This window comes from Myotis yumanensis, unplaced genomic scaffold (assembly GCF_028538775.1).
Source record: "Myotis yumanensis isolate MYYU_CA2020_CCGP unplaced genomic scaffold, mMyoYum1.0.hap1 SCAF_2, whole genome shotgun sequence".
NCBI classification, from domain to species: Eukaryota; Metazoa; Chordata; class Mammalia; order Chiroptera; family Vespertilionidae; genus Myotis; species Myotis yumanensis.
This window is the reverse complement of record NW_027223753.1, coordinates 81,211,415-81,229,883: the sequence shown is the minus strand read 5'-3', so window position 1 is coordinate 81,229,883 and position 18,469 is coordinate 81,211,415. Positions and strand designations below refer to the sequence as shown.

General features: G+C 40.0%; 1 protein-coding gene across 4 annotated transcripts in view; it reads left to right on the top strand.

The window, feature by feature from the left end:
• The window catches only part of JARID2 (jumonji and AT-rich interaction domain containing 2), a 285,213-nt gene that overhangs the window by 150,976 nt on the left and 115,768 nt on the right, over positions 1-18,469 (top strand). For 3 of the 4 annotated variants that reach the window (XM_070405698.1, XM_070405696.1, XM_070405697.1), the window contains one exon: positions 15,327-15,468. The exons of the other annotated variant lie outside the window; for it this stretch is intronic. The gene's annotated coding sequence lies outside the window, so the exon portion shown is untranslated. The remainder of the gene's footprint in view (positions 1-15,326; positions 15,469-18,469) is intronic. 4 annotated transcript variants of the gene reach the window in all.

Sequence of the window (18,469 nt, the reverse complement as noted above, 5' to 3'; positions counted from 1 at the left end):
CCTTGCTCATAAACCTGTGTATTTCTGATTAATTTGTTAGTATTACTTTTTAGAAGTGAAATACTGAATTCCAAACTTTAAAAAATTGTTGGCACACATTACCAAGTGTGGCTTTCTAGAAATAGTTTATCAATTTATTCCCATGCTAGCAGTTCATGGGAGTGTAGGTATTGTCAAAATCCGAGGTTTGAAAAGGTGATCAGCCACTCTGCAACAGTGACCTGAGTCAGCGCTCCATTTCAGTCCTTTGCAAACATAGTTTTCCATTATTTATTCTTCTTAAGTAGGTAAAATGACCATCTTTAGATTCTAGTTGAATTTTACTTTATGCTATTATAGCTTATGTTTTCAGAATAATCTCAATGTTGATAATCTTTTAACTTGGCATCATCTGTTTATCTTTTAAAATTTATTACCTGAATCATTTTAAAATATATTAACAGCTAACATATATTTTATCTTGTTTGATTTTATAACAAAATAATTGACAGTATTTATTGAACAAAAATTCTGATTAATTAACACCAAAGTTTATTATGACACACTATATAGGTAGCACTTGCTATGTACCATGAATCCTTTTACATATATAATTGGCCTTAATTAAACCAACCATGGTTGTCCTGTATTCATTTTGACAGATGAGGAAACTGAAGCACAGAGCACTTTTGGTGATTCTCTTTAAAGTTTATACAGTTGATGAGTAAAACTAGGATTAGAACCAGGCCACCTTGTCTGTACTGTGCTGTGTGTGCTGTGAACCACCTAGGTTCTTAGTGCTAGATGTTTACCAATAAACCAGCTTTTTTTCTAATTAAAGAAGTCTGATGGAACATTGTCTTTTCTGATAGCCTTTTGAGTTTCCTGATTTAGGTGTAGCACCATTTCATTGATATTAGATCTCCGTACTCTGTTCTTATAATTATTGGTATTATTTTATAATTGTACAGTGTGGCCTTGAAGTCAAGTTGGCTACAGAGTCAGCCACATGAATTATACAGTTAGTTGAGCGCTGTTGGTGCTTCAGGAATTAACCAAACCTTTTTGGAAAGAGTCCAAGTCAGACTCCATGTGCACCTAATTCTGCTTGGTATATTGCCAGTGTATTAACTCTCATTTAAATATTCTAACAAGTAATGTTTGTTTATATTATGGCAGCGGCTGTAAAGTACCCACACTTCATTAATAATTTTGAAAGTCAGATATTAGCAGGCCTAGGTCATATGATCAATACTATGTAATTCAGCTCAACTAACAAATACCTTTGTGAAAACATGACTAATGCAGTGTGATAATTAAAATTCTCTTATTTCCCATAAGAAATTCTCAGATTCCAAAACCTTATGCACTTCTCTCACACAGGGCAATCCACTGGATCCCCACCCCTCCTTTATGCTAAGCATTTTTTGGGGAAATTATTGTAAGTTGCAGAGAACTCAAATGTTAAGGTGCTACCTTTGTAAGCAGTAACTCGTATAGGTAGCAGGAAATTGGAACTTTTGGAGGGAGATCATGAATGATAAGGAATGTTCTGTGCCTTGTTCCAACTCTGTAAGGCCTGTCTCTCCTTTATGTGATGGGCCCTAGCTTTCAATGTGCACTGGCTTCCTTGATTTGATACACGAGTTAAACAAGGTCTTAATGCTTCTGAAGCAGTAGGTTCTTTAATTAATCAACACAGAGTACTATTAGATAGCCAAATTTGATTAAGGCATGCAAATAAATTGCTCTCTCATTTTATTTTAAGTCCTAGATTGGGGTTTGCTCCAGTCATATATTTTTAAAACATAAAGTGCATTCAGTGGGCTGCTGGAGGTGGCCTGGCTCAGAGGTAATGAAATGGCTATGCACATAGGTAGGTCCTTGATTCTGAAGCTATTACCAGCAAAATATGTCCTTAGATGTCCTGGTGTTTAATGATAATTAGGTGGGATGTCTGCCATGTACCTGGCTGGCATCACTGCATTTCTTAGGATAAGGAGATCCTTTCTAAAATTCTGTTCTCTTCTGAAGTAACAATTGTAGTGCCTTGTTCTCTGGAATATTGAGTAATAGGAGGTCTTTATATTTAAATATTTAGCTATTACAGTGATACATTGCTGGTGCACAAGCAAAAAGTGACACCTGCTTTGGAAATTGATTTGACCTTAACTTGTAAATTTGAGTATTTGCATATTTAAGAATTTTCAATAATTCCACTCCTAGGTATGTATCCCAGAGAAAGACTAGTACCTACTTTCCAGGGGATAAGCAGAAGAAAGTTTGCAACATGGTTCGTGATAGCAACAGACTGGCAATACTTTAGAACAAGAGAATCAAAATAAATTGTGGAATATTCATTCAATGGAGTATGAGAAATAATAGTGAAAATGGATAGGTAAAGTGTAACAAAATCATGGATGGATCTTAGTAACCTAATGTTGAGCTGGGGAAAAAACAAGTTTCCTGGGACTAAACATATTGTGATACTCTTTTTGTGACGTTCATTCATAAGCATAATGAAATAAAATACTATTTAGGCCTACATATTTGTGCTGTACCTTAAAAAATAATTAAATGGGAAGGGGGAAGCACAAAGCTAATGTTTTAGTAATTGGGTTAGAGCTCGGGGTGGGCAAACTTTTTGACTCGAGGGCCACAATGGGTTCTTAAACTGGACCGGAGGGCCGGAACAAAAGCATGGATGGAGTGTTTGTGTGAACTAATATAAATTCAAAGTAAACATCATTACATAAAAGGGTACGGTCTTTTTTTTTTTTTAGTTTTATTCATTTCAAACGGGCTGGATCCGGCCCGTGGGATCCGGCCCGCGGGCCGTAGTTTGCCCACAGCTGGTAGACTGTGGACTGGCAGATATTCTTTTTTTTTTTATTAAAAAGTAAAACGGGGAAGACTGAAGTTGATAATATTGGAGAAGTCTTCATCTAAGAATTGGGACTTGTTCTGATCTTTGACCATTGAAGCTTAGCTACTGGTATTGTCAATCATATTAACTTGAAATAAAGAGAGAGTGCTTGCTAGTCTCACCCTTTATATCCTCTCCTCTTTTCAGGATTTAAATAGTGAGGGTTGTGTTGCTATTCTTAAACTGAACATAGCTCTCAGTTTTATTGTGTATCTCCTCTTGAATGTTGTTAGTCTTTGAGGGTTGTTAGTCTGTCTGGAACTGTTGATATGTTCCTCTTTGGTAAACCAGTATTTTATCTAAACAGTCCAAAACCTACAAACCTTCCTTGGCAAGAGCTTTCCAACTCTCCTTCCTGACACAGCCACAGATCACAGGCCAGAGTTGGACACACTGAGCTACCTAACCATCTATTTTAGGAAATACTGAGAGCAATCAGATGCTAATAATAGTTTTGGGAGTAAAAACAGCCTGGGGCCAACATCCTGTTAGGTCTTGCCTTTTTCATTTTAAATACCTTGTTACCATTTTAGTTAATGGGAAGAGGAAGCAGTGGTAAAGTCGTGGAGAGTACTGCTGATGGTCTGTGCACGCTCCTGTCAGATGATTGGGGATAAGGACCCATACATCACCCTCAGGCTTCATTTCTGGCCAGTTGTTTATGTCTTGTGGTTTCTACTTTCATACTAATATTTCCCCAGAATTATCATACATTCAAATATGTGTCTCATATCTCCCTTCCAGTTCTCTCATTTGGGTGCTTTTGATTAGTGAAGGCGCAGAAAGAAGAGGAAAAAAGCCAAATAGTCATCCCTTAAATGTCCTTTAATTAACTGTGTATGACTTATACTGCAGTGGGACACATGCCAAGCAGTTGTTCAACATGATAGGAATATACTGCTCTGGAGAGAAGTCAATGAGGCCTGCTCTGTGAGTTCGCACTGGACGCGGAAAGATTGCAGAGGGATTTTCCAACTGTATGTGTGCTCCACAGAGAATTTTATAGTGAGGCTGTTCCAGTGTGTTACTTGTCCTTGTCCCCAAAAACCACAGGATTCATGGATGGCCTTCTGTTAAGACTGTCAAAGGAACTGGTTCTGTGATCTTGTATAAGAACCATACCTGCATGTGCCTCAGTTTACTCACCTTTCAAGTGGGGGATTCATTAGATTGCCCCTAAGGCCCTATCTATAATTCTGATTTATTTATTTATTTCCTCATCCAAGGATATTTTTCCATTGATTTTTAGAGAGAGTGGAAGAGAGAGGGAAAGACAGAAATATTGATGTGAGAGAAACACATCGATTGCCTGGACCAGGGCCCGGGCTGGGAAGGAGCCAGCAACTGAGATTTGTGCCCTTGTCCGGAATCGAACCCAGGACCCTTCAGTCCACAGGCTGACACTCTATCCATCCACTGAGCCAAACCAGCTAGGGCAATTCTGATTTTAAAATGGTGGATACCAAGTAGAGATTATAGAAGACCATCACCTACCTCCTGGTATTTTTTGTTTAGAAGTGATGCAGGTAGATAGGCCCTGGTGATTTGTTGGCTGGATGTCCTGAGCAAAGCTAACATCTGTCTTCAGTGGTTATGGGAGGTCTAAATAACTTAACCTGTTTAAAGCCCAGACGGGCTTATTCATTGGTTAAATAACAACAACAGTAGCAAACTAAAAATAATAGTAAGTGGCATTCTTCCTCCAGTTCCCTTGGATGAATCTGTGAGGAGAATTTTTAATGTTGTGTGGGTTCTTTGAGGGTGATGCACCATCTTTTTTCCCCCCTTTGGAAAAGTGTAGAGAGGAAAGTGTGGGATGGTGTTCAGAGCATGTGTTTGGGATATTATAATTTCCAGCTGAAGTTCAAAAGCTTCAAAAGAATTGACTTTAAAAACCCAAAAGCTTATGAGATATGAAAGGAGATGCAAACTGCAGTTATCTGAGGCCAGGGAGCTGGCCAGCCTTGTTGGAGTCTTGCCTTTTTCACCCTTCTCGCAGCTGCCAGGCTACAAAGCCTGTTTTGTGAAAGATCCTCAAGAAACAATGAGGGAAAACAGCTTCTATTTTATTAGATTAGATGAATTTATGTGCCTGGGGGAGGGGTGTCCATGTGTTGGGGTGGGGAGGGCAGCTGTGGCCCATGTGGTCCTCACATAAGTAACCCTGGTTGCTGGAATAGGAGGGAGGTGGAGGGTGGGCTGAAGGAGGAGCATGTGGAAAGAGATTTCTGCAGTCTGTCTGGAGAGCTGCCCAGGTTTCCCAGCCAAAAAAACAAATAAAAATAAATAAAAGGCAAGTGCTGAATGACACAGATTATGATATTAAAAAGGGATGCCATTGAAAATGTGCCATGGACCCCACCATCCGTGGGGGTGGAGTGTGTGCATGAGTGGAGGCAGTGCTCTGACAGACTGGGCATAAGAAGTGTGGACTGCCCCCATCAAAGGTGCCCCCCACCCCACTCCCATGTCAGAAATCCTAAAATAAGGATTTGTCTGCATTGCAGGTTGAGGAAATTGCAGGATGAGAAGCTACTCACTCTTTTCCTTTTTTTTTTTTTAAATTTTAATTTATGGGGAGGGGGAAAAAAGCCCCAGACCCCTCCTCTTGGGTATTAGATTCCCTCCCACTCACATAAATAACCTCCTCTCCCTGGTGCGCGCACCCCCCTCCCCTCCTCTGTGCCCCTCGGCTGTCCTATTGCTGCGCGGAATCTGCACTGCCGGAATCTGCACTGCCGCCTGCTTATTACGTACTGGGAGGATTGTTGACAAGTGCTCTGGAGCCTGCCTCTCCGCGCTCTTCCTTCCTCTCTCCCTCCCTCCCTCCCTCCCTCTGTCCTCCTTCCTCTCTGTCTCTCTGCAATGATCCGGCTCTGAGGATGGCTGCTCCACGGGTCTGTCAGGTGCAGTTTTTGGTGGCTTATCTTGAGGAACCTGGGATAGAAGGTCTGTTCCTATAAATAAAATAAAAACCAAATAGCTCTATATTTGTTTCAGGCTGGTATGGCCTTTGTTGGAGAAATAGGCCTTTTGTGGGTTTCCCTATTGGGGTCCTGATTAATCTATTATGGATGGCAAGGTGCTATGTACATGAGTAACTAAAAAGTGTTGTGATTTGCTTAATATTAATATTCTTTTAGCTTTGATATCCTCCCTAGGGGTAGTGGTGGTTCCTGCAAAGGCACTGTGGAAATTTACAAGAGAGAATTAATGTCGCTCTTAAAGCATTTAGCTCTGTTGACCATTTTGGCCAAATCTGCAGTTTTAGCCAGGCTTGTATGAATTTAGACATTTCTTTCTGGGGTCTGAATGCCATCCAGCTATGGCTGGTCCCTTTATTTTATTACCAATGAATGTGATCATTTCCAGCATTTAAAAATAGATGTTTGCTTAAAGTTAATTAGTTCATCCTCACCATAGCTTTGGTTTTCTTTATAAACAGCATGATGGTTTTATTTCCCTTCAGACTATCTCTTGTCCTCTCTCCTTGAAAGATAGAGGAAACTGAGGCATGTAAATAGATACTAAGTAATTATAGGTTAGACCTTAAAGCTTTAAACTTCCAGTGCTCTCGATTATTCTGCCTTCATCCATATTTGTGTTAATATATAAAAACACAAATGAATTTTAGGAGCCATTTATTTCCGATGCTTCATTATTTTTACAGATTTTGTGGCCACATGCTTGGAGCTCTGCTTTCTGTTCTGCTTCTATTCAATTTCAGCGTTGGAAAGAATGGAGGCAGTAGGCCTTTCTGAACTTGTTTGCTGTCAGCAGATTTTTTAAAAATTAACTGATTAAAAAAATTTTTTTACTTTAAATATAGCCCACTTAATCCTTTTTCATATTTGTCTGAAAAGTGGGCGTGCAGTTGATTGGCCTATGTGTGAGTGAGGTAGTGAAGGTACTGGGAAACCTGCTCTTCCCCAGTCATGCTACAGACAAAATAATGTAGAACTTCTATGGGGTCCACTTGTATTGTCTTATGGAATCAAGGCAGCCAGAGAGGTTTGGGAGTAAGGGTGTGACATTTACTTAGCCGTGAATTATGATGTCAGTCAGGACACAAAGTATTTTGAATTGTGCCTATTTATCATCATAGACTAATACACAAAACTATTAATCTGATGGGATTTGTTGATTTGCATTTTAGCCAGCTTTGCTCAACTTGGTAGAGGTTTGCTAATAATACTTGAGAGCCTGTTTCTTTGACTAACTTACATTTGTGCGGGTAAATGTAAGGATGGTGTGAAGCTTTAAAGATTATGAACACACACACACACATTGTCATTATTTAAAGGTAGGATAGCACTAGCTCTCTGATAACATCACTAGCTATCTCAGAACATGCTGTATATATGGAAATCTTCCTTTGGGAAGTGCTAATTCCATGATTTGTAAAATCCGATTTTGGCATGTCTGGTTATCTGAACATAAAACTTTAAACATGTTGGTCTCATATTATGTTCTGCAACGATGCCATTGTTTTGTAGTTCATTTCCCATCAGCCCAACATTGTCTTTAATCACTTTTCTTCTGAATGTGGAAGGCAGTCTTTGACCTCTGGGGTGTTCAGTACTGCACCATCTGAGAGTTGCATGTCCTAGAGGACTGACTCTAAGGATTCCTGCTTTTGATGGAAATTAAAACTGGGTTGCCCAGGTGGCATGCACTTGACTGGTTTTGCCTGTATAAAATTAATAAGGTGTGGGGATGGCGATGGGTCTAGAGGAGTTATGATTGAATGCAAAAGAACTTCTCATTGTAGAGCAATGTGGATGTTTATATTTTAATAATAATTATTGTTCAAGTTACTGTACCTTTCCTGATTGTTACAAAAATCATGCTAAAGCTGAAGAATGAGTGAAAAGGAAGAGAAAGTGTAGAGGGAGGATGAGACCTTTCCCCAAAGAAGTAAGAGAGCTGCACTCAGATGCACAGTATGTTTTGCTCACTGTGTGATGATCAGAGTTTCAGTAGCTTCTGGGCTGGTCCAGAAATCTTACCTAGAGATCATGGAGCCTTCCCACTGAGTGCTTTTTATATGAAATGAAGTTCAGCCGTTGACATTTTCCAGCCTCCTCTCTAGGACAGTGTTTTCTCTCCTCTTTTGACTCTTGGGAAGGACTTGCGAAGGAGAGATCTTTTGTCTTTTGATGATTTTCATTCATTTGGGGTTGATACAGCTTGAATAGGGCTGATTTCCTGATAGCAGTAATCTGGTCACCTTTCCTGTGTGTAACTGTAAGTCTGTTTGGGTGGGTTCTTTCCTTTGTGCCTGAAGGTGAGGCAGTGCCTTCTGGGCTCCCTGTCCTCCCTGTTCTGGGCTCCCTTCTGGGCTCTTTTCCTGCTTGACTCTCAAATTTAGCCATTTGCTTGATTCTCAAATAGGAAAAAAGGGAGAGGGTTAGATGCTTTTTTTGCTTACCCAGTGGCCCAACTTTTTCATGTTACTAATTATCACTGTGTCAGGTTGTTACCTAACACTAATTTTCAAAAAATTGAGCATGCGAAGGAAGGTTTAGAATCCCCAAGATTTTTGGGGGAATAAAGGTTTGTCTGGTGGCTCTGAAGGGCTCCTGTGGGATCCATTGAATACTTCTCTCTCCCCCCCACCCCCAACCCCCCATCCACCTATCTACTATCCCTTTGGGTATTAAACTAACAAAAAAACCCCCATGTTTTCCCTGTGTCTTGGGACTCTTTGACCCCTGGCACTTTTTGGACTGCATTTTCTTGGTTGGAATAGGAAATCTCCATAGCTGATTTGAGAGTAGACAAAGGGGAGCCCAGGTCTGCTCAGGGGCCATTCTCCTGAGGGAAGGGGATAATTATTTTCCATAAGCCGAGGTATTAAACCTCTTTCATTTGCGCTTCGCTGACCATGAGTGTGACGGTGACATCATGCCTCACGATTGTCATTTGTTCCTAGCCCTTTCAGCATTTTGATAAGGAGAGGATGTCAGTGGACCAGCCTGGGCTTAGCTTCGCTGACATCTCTGCACAGCTCACCCTCTTCCTGGAACCCTAGGACAGATGGAAGAGCTTAGCTGCTGACCCGAATATGTATAGTTGGGTTTAAACTCCATATTCCTGTTGAACCTGTGTAGCTGGCCTGAGCAGATTTTCCCTAGCATCCAAATGCAAAAAGCAAGCAACCCAATTTTTCTCTCAAAATTGGAGTAAAAATAGGTGTTTTCATTAGTAATGGCAGCAAGCTAGGCATTCTGACTACCTCAACCAAGGGGGCTGCTTTTATAATTTTTCTCTCAACTAAGAGGGCTGCAGCCAACCCCATCCCCCAACACACACACTCAAGCACACACAGCTGCTGAAACGAAAGCTCTCTTTGGATGCTTGACTGTTTAATATGTAATGTGATACCTTGTCTCACAGTGACAGGGTGACAGACGGGCATTGGCTCTATAATACAGAATTACCTTTTGTGCATCCCTCCTACAACAAAGCCAAATCCATTGACTCTCCCTAATATGGTAATACGTCTGATGTGCTCCAGATGTTTTGGAAGCTCAGAACAGCTTCAAAGTCTCCTTGTTTTTCTTTTTTCTTTAACCCTTCTTTAAGCATTGCTTTTGTGAAATAGAAGCATTAGATTTTCCTTGGGTTTTATATTGTAATGAACATGTAGCTAATGAGAGGACTAGTGAAACGTCTTTGTGTCTAAAACATAATAAAATTACAAGGACTATACATACATTCTAGTTCTTTTTTCAGATATTAGTAAAGAATTACCTTCTCTATGAGTGTTTGTGTTCTGAAATCTGTGTCTCTCATCAGTTGCTTAGTTGAAATTCCTTCAGCTAAGGAATCTGGCCTCCTTTATGTTTCAATTTTCCCAACCCCTTTTACGTTAAGGCAAAAGGGAGATCAAGAACAGGAATTCTTACTCCCCTTTGCTGCTGCTGTTCTAGGCGTAGAAAGAAGATGGTTTTAGTGTGTGGCCTTCTATCTTTTCATTTCTCGATGATTTGGAAGATGGGATGAAAAGTTCCTGAATCTGATGGCAGGGTTCTGTTGTATCTGATTTCCTTGGGGGGTTCTCAGTTTGAGAGAACGGGCACTGCCATTGTGGTGGATGCTTGGTTTCAGGCCTGTGACGTGCCGCTCCTGTCAGCTGATGGTGACTGGCTGAGGTTACAGGCGGTCCCCAGGCTGCCTTTACTGCGTGATTTGGAATTTTCAGCTCATATTTATTGCTTTTGTCAAAGACAATAGATGCGGTTTAATTTAAGTTCAACCTACTGAATATTAATAGAGGAGAACAAATGCTAATGTGGGGAGACTGAATCCTTGGGCCATTCAGTTTCCTCTATTTAACCTCCTCTCCCCAACAAAGGTTTGTGTAGGCTGGGGGAGGGGTTTGGGAAAATAAAATCAATTTGTGTTTGAAGGAGGAGGGGGGATGCCTTTTCATCGTTTCTCATTTACTAACAATAATGATTTAAAAAATTGTTGGCAGGGCTCTGTTAGGGGGAGGAAAAGGCAGCACCTATTAGCTCGTCTAATATTATAATGATGGGTATTCTGCCCTGTGGCATCATATCCCATCTTGCTGACCTGGCTCTTTTGGATTGGACAGGCAGTAGGATTTGGATGAAAACATTCAAAATGAAAGGGGTAGTCAGTATACTGGAGATGTTAAAAGGGTGTGTGTGTGTGTGTGTGTGTGTGTGTGTGTGTCTGTCTGTCTGTCTGTCTGTCTGTGTATAGGTGTGTACAAAAGAAAAAGCCCAGGTTTATCCAACCATGTAGACTAAAAATAAATGTGACTGTTCTTTGTGCTGACATAACACAGGATGGTATGTCAAATTGAAAAAGTCATTCATATGCAGAACTAGTCAGCCTCTCCCCATCCACCCCTCCTCCTATAAAAGCTCAGAAAAGCAAAGGTCCTTCAATTTGCATAACAGGCAATCAATTTCCTGGCTTAGGCCCCATTTTCCTATTCTGGAAAGTCAGTCCACAAGCTACCTCTCTTGTACTTGAGGTAATCAGTCATTGTTAATCCTTGGAATGGGGAAAATTTTGGAGCTCTTTGAAGAGATTAGCCTGGTAAGGGCTTCAGAACAATGGACCCACTACTTTTATTTCTTTTAATGTAGCCCAGTCTTGCCTTAGTATTTCAGATCATCCTCATCTGTTTGCCTCACAATGAGCTCACATACAGTCCATTAAAATTCCCCATTTTTCTTCAAAAATATTATAGTCCAGTTTCCCTGCATTTGTGCTTGGACATTTGATTTTTTGAAGGGAAGAAACATAATATGCCTTTTTACACTGAAGCCTCTTGGATATGAACACCTTTCCCAGCCTGTTACTTATTAAAAGTCTGTATTTGTCATTAGCTGACTCCTATAGCTCTGTGATAGGTTTTGTAAGCAATCTTTTTTTCACTTCACAAATTAGTGATAAAAGGTGGCAGAATGCCCATACAGAACTTTGGAACTGGGTGCCTCACTGTGTAAGAAATGGCTCACCTGTCCAAATTTCAAATGATGGACTAGGAAACAGAAGCATGGCAAAAAAGAGACTTTTAATAACACTCTTGAGTGTGCACCCATTTTACAGGATCACAAGTGGGGCAAGGAACATAGCCTATTATTTAGACCCCCCTCCAGTTCCTCATTGGCTGAGGACTATTTGGTCACCTGTTTCCTAATAGGTCGCCTAGGTCTTGCTGTCTCCCATTGGGTTATTTAAAAAAATGCGCTGGGGCCTTCTCTAGTTGCCTCTGCCTCCCTTTGTCTCTAGGCCCTAGGAATCTTCCTAGGACTCTCAGCCACATTAATAACTCTCATCATCTCTCCCCACCCCCACATTCTGTTTGCTCTGGGGAAATTCTGCAGCAGCCTGGCCACATGCTGTTTCTTTTCCATGAAGGTAAATCAGAGGCATGTTTCTTACAACTGTGAGTTGTATGGTCATAGTTTGTGCAGTATAATTGGTTTCCTGGGACTCAATTCACACTTGCCTAGAGCTTTATAGTATTTTAAGGCAACCAGGTCTCTTACGGGTTTGAACCTTGTTTTCTCCTACAATAGTGGTTCTCAAAAGGTAGTTCCTGGACCAGCCAAAGCAACATCAGCGCCAGTTGGGAATTTGTTAGAATAGCATAACTGGGGTTGAGGCCTAGGGGACTGTTTGACAAAGCTCTCCAGGTGATTTTTACTCTTGCTCAAGTTTGAGAATCACTACTACTGTCTACAATCTACTGACATTATTCTTGTTAGAAGGACAAGTGTATAGCTCTGCTAAATCATTCACTCATTTGCTGCTTCCTCACTCAGCAAATACTTAAGGTCTAAGGGTAAGGCAGCATTTCTTCCCCACATTCACCTAGCAGCGTCTAGTTCTTCCTTATTTCCCCCTTGATCCAAATATATTTTCAAAACCACTCGTCCCTCCCTCCTTCCCTCTCCCCTTCCCCCCCCCCCTCCCTTTCCCTTTCCCTCCCTCCCTCTCCTCTCTCTCTTTTCTTTCTTTTCCCTGATGCATAAAACAGCACCAGAGGCATGGATGAATAGAATGGACACATAGATCTCCAAGGGGAGGAAGGTGGAGGGGACTGGAAGAAATTAACCAGAGAACATGTATGCATAGCCATGGACATAGATAATATTGTTATGAAGGCCTTGTGGGGGGCAGATGGTGGAGGTTGAGTGGAGGGGGCAAAGGGGAGGGAAAATGGGTGACATCTGTAATAGTGTCAACAATAAAAAGATAGAAAATTGAGATTCAAAAAACCAACAAAAAACAACAAAACACCACACACACACACACACACACACACACATACACACACAAAACACATCACTTCTTTTTACTCCTCCTTCACCACCACTGTCACACTGGTTTCTGTTTTGTTTTTAGGCATATTGCAAATTCCAGCTTTGCTCTTCTTATGCTGGTATTTATTGCAGGTATTTATTGCAAGCTTGCTTGCTGGCTCCACTGATTCATATTCATTGCCCTCCCTATCACTTTTTTTTGCCCTATAAGTGCAAAGTTTCTTCTTTGCACATACTACTAACTGGTACAACCATGTATACTTGTCCATCTATCTCCTCTCATTGGAATTTAGATTTTGTTTGGGATGCCTGTATCCCTGGCATATATGGGGGGTGTTAAGAAAATGAATGGATGAATATATATTCCCTCCCTTCTTTCCTGCTTTATTCTTCTTTATGTACTATTGAAAAAATTGGAACTCAACCAAGAGTACACATATTTAGATGCATATCTGCTTTTTTTCTTATTAATTTTACATATGGTGCTATAACTAGAATTTTTACTATGAATTTTCCATACTTTTCAAGTGTGGCAATTCATTCATCTTGTCTTTTTTTTTTTTTTACATATGCGACATATTATGTCCCTGGCCAGTTTCCTAAGTCAGTTATCTGTATCTTCCTACTGTTTGGGTGGGCTGGCATCCCTCCTACCCACAATGTGATGTTACTAAAGTGCTCTAATTTAGTGTTGATATATAAAGGCGTAATGTCAACCCACATATGTAGTTTTAGTTTTCTAGAGCTACATTAAAATTTTTTTAAAAAGCAGGTAAGATTAGTTTTAGTATATTTGATGTAATATATGCAAAATATGTCAAGAATTAATATGACATTATTAATCAAATGCTAGTTACACTGTTTTAAATTAATAATGAAAATGTATTTCCTCATCCATGCTAGCCATGTTTCATATGCTCAGTAGTGGCCATTGTGATGGCCACTACTCTAATCTTTGAAACACCAGCCACAGTTCTACCCTTAGATTCATAGATTTATATACAGTTATGTCCCGTTTTTGCCTCAGTGCAAACTCCCCACATTTCTCTTTCTTTGTGAAGTTGTATACATTTTCATTTCCATATTGTATTCATGACTCCCAAAGCCACATGTCTCAGTAACAGCCACAGGATTGTATTTACTGCACTGAATTAGATTTCCAACCTCATGTTATTACAGATAACTCTGAAATGATGTAAAAGTAGATAACTGAAGAAATGCATGCATAAACAGGTCAAGCCCCAGGGCTTTGTTGCAGTGTACAATGTTTTTTCAGAAAATTTTAACCAATATATAGGATACTGTAATCTACATAGTGCAGTGATGGTGAACCTATGACATGTGTGTCAGAGGTGACATGCGAACTCATTTTTTTGGTTGATTTTTCTTTGTTAAATGGCATTTAAATATATAAAATAAATATCAAAAGTATAAGTCTTTGTTTTACTATGGTTGCAAATATCGAAAAGTTTCTATATGTGACACGACACCAGAGTTAAGTTAGGGTTTTTTAAAATGCTGACACGCTGAGCTCAAAAGATTTGACATCAGTGACATAGTGTTTAGTGCAAATAACAGAAACCACTCTTTCAACCAAAAAGGGATCTAATACAGTGAATTAAGTGCATACCAAATTGGTGGAACATTTAGAAGAACCAAAATCAAGGGGTCACCTAGCACATTTGGCTTTGTTTAAAAGACAAGTACCATGACTATATTACAGATACTGTGCTAGCATTCCTGCTGATGCCCCTGAGGCTGGTGACTAGACTGTGAAATTGGGGGTCAGTCGCTGTGGACATTTTTGTTGGTACAAGCTTCCCCATGGGTAGAATAAGTTGTATCAAGAACCTTAGATGCAAGGACATCTGAATGCTAGAATACCCATCAGGCTTTTATTCAACTGTCACTCATTAATGTGGCCTTACTGCTTGCTAAATACTTCCATATTACCTGGCATAACCCTTCCCCAGGAACTTTCTCCAGTATAGTTACACATGCTGGGCCTCCATGACTCCCTCTTCTGCATGGTGCTGTAAATGTAGTCATAGATAGTCCTGATCCTTTAAGACAGTCGAAGGCAAATACCGTGACTGTCGAATATAATGGATTGCTATGAAGAGGAAGTTGGGTAGTAGGATTTCTAGTTAATAACTAAGATATGGCTAAAAAGTAATGACATTTTTTCTTATATGGCAGGTACTAGTCCCTGAAGGGAGATCCAAAAAGGACTTCAGTATTTCTAGAGTAAATATTTAGCCCTTGAAGATTAACTAGTTTGAATTGGTAATACTTCAGATGCCTTTCTTCTCTTCCACCCCCAGCCCAAAAAATATTTATGTACTTAAAGAACCCTTCAGTATATTATTATAATTAAAATTTTCTGCTTGAATTTTTTTTACTATTACAATTGTTTATTTGTTAGGCATTCACTCCTGTAAAAGGTTCAAAGTAGATGAGGTATGATTTTTTTTTTCCCCATTCAAAAGAGATACGTGCCTATAAATTCTTTTCTGTCCATCACAAGTCATTGTGTAGGGTTAACTGTGGTAAAGTGCTGCTTCCTGATGTCATGTGTTTAAGTGTTTGTCCCCTTTTCTCACCTGTAGGGCTCCTTGGTAATGGCCAGTCTAAGGGATTAGGACCAGCATCAGAACAGTCAGAGAATGAGAAGGATGATGCATCCCAAGTGTCCTCTACTAGCAACGATGTTAGTTCTTCAGATTTTGAAGAAGGGCCGTCGAGGAAAAGGTTAGTACCCAAGGCTGAAAGTATTGGTGCCTTAAATCAGGGACTGCAAACTAGGTGCCAGTTTTTGCCACATGGAAACAAACTTGGGCCCATTCATGCAACCTCCTGATTTTTCATAGAGGAGTCAGAGTTCTGAATTTTTATATTAAATGTCCTGGTTTCAAAATATAGTCCACTAATTATATCTAAAAATAAATACACAAAAAAATGGTATGGGCCAAATAAAACATGTTATTGTCATAAAAATTGGCCAGAGTCACCAATGTGTAATTCTTGTATTCATTTAAAAAAATATATTTATTTTTATTGATTTTAGAGAAGAAGGGAGAGAGAGAGAGAGGGATAGAAACATCAATGATGAGAGAGAATCACTGATTAGCTGCCGTCTGCACACCCCCTACTGGGGATCAAGCCCACAACCCACGCATGACCCCTGATGGGGAATCAAACCGTGACCTCCTGGTTCATAGGTTGATGCTCAACCACTGAGCCATGCCAGCCGGACCTGTCTTGTGTTCATTTTAATAGATTTTTATCAGTAGTATTTCTTGAGTATATTAGATGGTATTTTGCTATTCCTGTATAGAAATGTTTCTAAGAATTTGAAGAATTAAATGTGTGTCTGAAAATTCCCCCCCCTCATCTGGAAAGCAAAATCCATATGATGTTTAATCAGGTTAGTAGTTGTGGAATAGGTTCTTAAAACTTTGAGTTTACTAGCAGTTTTTTTTTTTTTTTAATTTTAAAAATAAACTTAAGATGGTTGGATAAGGAAGTTAGCTGTGTAGCTAAGAGTTTGTGGTTTCATGGTCAAATAATGGCAGTTACATTATATAATGACTAGAGGCCCGATGCATGAAGATTCATGCAAGAATGGGCCTTCTTTCCCCTGGCTGCCGGCACTGCCTTCGCTCTGGCCAGAGCTGCCTTTCCAGCTTCATTCAGGCCCAGAGCTACCTTTCCACCTTCCCATGCTGCCCAGAGGCCCGGAGTGGCTGGGGCAGTGTGGAACGCCTGCGTTATTGCCATGGTGATGATGCAAGGTCTCGCCCCACTCCCAGCCACTTGGCGCCTGTGTATGCAGATTAACCCATCATCTTTGTTGGGTTAATTTGCATACTCATTCCTGATTGGCCGGTGGGCGTCACAAAGGTATGGTCAATTTGCACCTTTCTCTTTTATTAGTATAGATGCTTTTAATTGGGTGTTTTAGAAACCCTTTTGGTAGTTATCTGCTTTATTTCATATCTTATGTGTTGTGTCCCCCCCTTTATCATTTAGAATTTATATTTCATTTTATTTCTTTTCCATTCACATACTTAAAGTTTTCCTGGATGACTAGATTAATGACATTTTCTTAGAATCTGTTAGTTTGAGAGGTTGGGGAAAGGAGGAAAATTTCCTTGATCTGGTCCTTTCTGTTTACTCTTTCTACAGAATTAGTTACATTTTGGAAACTATCTAGATGTTTATATCTAATGAAGAACTGAGTATGGTGGAAAATCAAAAGGATTTTAGCCTTGTGTAGATATTTGAAATCCTTAACCGAACTGTACTTTGGATCTGAAATATGAGGTGCATTGCACCAAGTGTTAGTTTATTTTTCGCCAACATGGAGTGTCTTTGTTTAAAAAGTTCCATGATACAACGCCTGTATTAAGTTCTATCCTCAACTTTCTTGTAATCATCAGCACTGTGTCTTGGATATCACTGGATTTGTTGTTCAGTTAGCAAGCATGAATAAGAAGTATCTCTGCCAGTGTACTGGAATTTGTATACTACTCTTTTTAAGGACACTTGGGTGAGTGTCTAATATATTGCTCTGCCTCAATTTGAGAACTGCATTGTCACTAGAGAGGGGTAGCTCAGGATGTGCTAAACCACACCAGTAAATATATATTGGAATGTGTAATGTTATCCAAGCTTCCAAACATTGTGTATGGTCATACATCTGGCATCATCTTTCATCTCTGTTTGTGGAGCAAAATTCTATGATTGTGTGGTTGGAATTGACAGCACCCAGTCCTTTAGCTGTGTTGTGTAACTTGTCCATCACCCTCACCTCTGGTAAGACCCGGGCAGCGTGGGAGCTTGATGATGAAGATCAGCAGACAACATTCTCTTGAAGGGGTCCTTTGTCCCTGGCTCCTTTCTCAGATGATTGTGCTGCTGGCTTCCTCTTTGCATGGTACACTGGTGTGGTGTGGCAGCTGTGTGCACAGCATGTAGCTTTAATTTTCCAGGCCAGTGGAAAAGAGAACCTTAGTTCAGGGTGAACTTAAGGCAAATTTCATTATTGCTAATCTACTCTAATTTTTAATGTGCTAAACATCTTGTTTTACTGAACTGAAGACTCATAACAGCATTTTATTTGGTTGTGACCACACTCTACTAGTGAAATCCACCAGGGACTTACTGTAGATGGAGGGTTGACCAGTCAGGCTAGGTTTAGGGCTGGTCTGTGGTAGCCTGTATTACAGGTGGAGGGCTGTGTAATTGATCAACAGGTGGAAAGGTTGGGGGCATACATTTCACAATGTTGCCAGATATGTAATAACTACAAAATAATAACTTTTAATACTTTTTCTGCTCTTCCTCCCCCCCCCCCCCCCCCCCCCCCCCCATTGGTAGTTAATATAAATATTTAGGAACCCTGTCGTCTAAGGCAGAATGTGTGAACTGGAACCTGAATTCTTGGGGTTTTGTTAGTATACTGCAGCAATTTTCTTCCTTTTCATCCCATGGCACACATAAACTAATTGCTAAAATTCTGTGGCACACTAAAAAATATACTTTTTGCCAATATGACAAAAAAATAGGTATAATTTTGATTCATTCACAGCAGATGGCTATTGTGTTGGTTGCTGTCATTATTTTATTTGACAACCTAAGGGAAAAGCAGTCATTGCCCCTGACTAAATAGTCAAGTATTGTATGTTTTAAAGATTCTTGCAGCATACCCTTTAAATATTCAGATTGCAAAGCTCCCCTTCATTTTACA